The sequence below is a fragment of the Ixodes scapularis genome, unplaced genomic scaffold (assembly GCF_016920785.2).
Source record: "Ixodes scapularis isolate PalLabHiFi unplaced genomic scaffold, ASM1692078v2 PGA_scaffold2__306_contigs__length_199485367, whole genome shotgun sequence".
Lineage (NCBI taxonomy): Eukaryota > Metazoa > Arthropoda > Arachnida > Ixodida > Ixodidae > Ixodes > Ixodes scapularis.
The window spans coordinates 141956424-141959236 of record NW_024609857.1 but is presented as its reverse complement, the minus strand read 5'-3'; positions in this window follow the sequence as shown (position 1 = coordinate 141959236).

The following is a 2813-nucleotide window of genomic DNA, read 5'->3' as shown; positions in this document are numbered from 1 at the left end:
CGTTTTGCATTACGTATGAAAAAAAAAGAAAAACTTGTTTCGATGTATCTGCAAGTTGCGATGGCATACGGAAGATTTTAGCTGGTAAATTGTGTGCTTTTCTCTCTGTGTCTAGCAGTTAGCGTTGGTTAGCGGTTTTTATCACTGTCAGACCTCGGGTGGACGTCCCCCCTACTTCCTAGAAAGAGATAGGTTTAACAGGACGCATTACATTCAGTCAGAGCAGACACTTGTTTGAAAGATCGGGAGAGATTAACATTATATATTAATGTTCACTCACTAGGTATTGTACCGCATTCTATTGGTGCGGCCGGCATTTAAGCGCACACTTTTAGCACGTCAAAGATGCCCAGAAAACAACTGTGTTTGGTTATAGTTCGATGGCACCGATTCAACAGCATGCATATAGCAAATCATCCAGCATTCCTATCAAGATCGCCGCCTCCAGTCTCACGCAGATGAAAAGACATGCTGTGTTCATCGCACTTTCCGCCGACACGACGACTCAGAGATGGCTATCTTTGTGAATGTGAAAAATCCATTTGTTTTTGAAGTCAGAAAAAAACTGCTTGACTCAGAAGGGTACATCTCGTCAGCGGCCAAATGAAAGAAGCATTCCCAACGATCTAATACAGTCTAAGCTCATTATAACAGACCTGGTTACAACAGACATTTGGATATAGCATACCGATTTGTGAAGCTCGGTTGGTTTTCCTCTGTATACCATTGACTCAACTTCGTATCTGCATACAACATACTCCTCTTACTACAGACCAAAAGTTCAAAATCAAGGTCTGTTATAACGATCTTAGACTGTACCAATATGAGCGCCAACTTTGTCGATCAAGTCCAGAAGGTCGTCAGTGATGACCCCAGCAAGTCAATCAGGGTCATAGCGAAGCTATTGAAGTTGATGAGCATACCATCAGGCGTGTGGTTCACGAAGCCATTTGGTAAAATCCTTAGGTCATAAGAAGGGGTCAGTTCATTTTTTTAAATAATAATAATAAGTTTATTTCGACATGCATGCATATGTTTGGGAGGCTGCGGCAAAAGAAGACGCGAAGTCCTCTGACGTGGCCACCACATGACCGACAAGACCCGGCAAAGTTGTCTCATCCGGTCGAAAGACTTTTGCAGTCGCGCGGCGTTTCGACCAAATAAGACGTACGTCTCTGCCGAGCTTCTCTCGGTACCGTGCAGTCGCGCGGCGCCAAGAGAGAGGGCTGCCACCGGCGCACCGAGACTGTGTTCACCAAGATAGCAGAAACGGCCGTCTCGACTGGAATTCAAACGCCCATGACCATACGCAGCAAAAAAGTTGACACTCTTAGGGACGTAATACAAGGTGTTACAGAAATTCACACCCCTGACTACATTTTTTCAGCACCTTGATATTACTGTGAATACACTTAAGATAGGGTGATGTGGCTTGAAACACCCGTCATTTTTGAATGATGTAATAAGGATGTGGAGAAGGGTGCTACGGTGAAGTGAGAACGTCCTTCATTTTCGGAAGGTATTTATTGCACTGAAACCCGCTTCCAACCGTTGTTTTAGCAACTATGTTTTTACTTGAAGATACTTTCCTTGAACTTAGATATAGTACGCTCTACGTGGAATATTGAGGACCACAATGAGCGAAGTGTCTGTAATATTTTAATTGCGGAGACGCAAATGAGTGTCTTTGAATGGTCGAGCAAATAAAAGACGGTAAAGCAGTGAGGGTGTTTTTCGACAACGTCTCAAACAGACGCCTCCCTAGAGAAAAAGGCATTTGTGTAAGTTTCTTCTGTCCAATAAACACATATGAATCATACAAGATATATAAGAACCATATAAGAACTATATAAGAACTATATACGAACTATATGAGATATAGAAGAAACTTCTCGCAAGTTTCTTATACGGTTCTTATATATTCTTACATATCTTATATAGTTCTTATATGACTCTTATATATCTTGTATGATTGATATGTGTTTATTTTTACAAGAAATTTCTCATGAGATTTTTCAATAGGGCTTTGGATGTTCTTCTCTTGTTGCTTTTACTTTGGCTGTTTCACGTATCTTCAACCAGTCTCAGGTGTTTAAATGAAATAGTAAACTCAATCTACTCACATGTACCACCTCAAATGCGCTTAAAAAATTATTGCTTTTATTGACCCACATATACACTGGAGCCCAAGGACTGCTTGTGCCTAAACTTTCCCCTTGCTTGTTTTCTGCGACGGTGCATATCACACTGCAGGGGCCACCAAACTTGTTGGCTAAGGGGCCATAACACGACAGCTGTGGCCAAGAAAACTCCCCAGGCATAAATCAAAGCGCATGAGAATCTATCACATTCGCACAGTGCAAAAAAAGACTAATGAGAATGATAAAACTAATGTCAACAATACGCAATAGTTATGACAGAGCTAGGACACTAAGCACAATGTACATAATAATGCAAAGGAATTTTAATAGAGTTAAACAGACACGAAGCAGGGGACCAACAATGGTGATGCTGGTGATGACAATGTTCAATGAATAATATGGAGAGAGGAGCCGCGTTACGATCCAGTTAGTTCTTTCTTGTCTCTTTGCGCATTTGGAGCGTGTGGCAGCGTCATTTCTTTAGGCGAACTTTTTGCGCCGATAGCAGCGGTGGTGCTGGAAGTGGGCTGCGGGTCAGGCTTCAGTGGAGGAACCGCGGCCAGCCGCGGGCCGGGGTTTGGAGACCCCTGATCTAGGTGCTTCTGCGAGAGTAGATCAGGGACCCGCTCCTGTGGGGAGAGAAGGATAGAAGAGTGCGAGAGGGAATGGAAA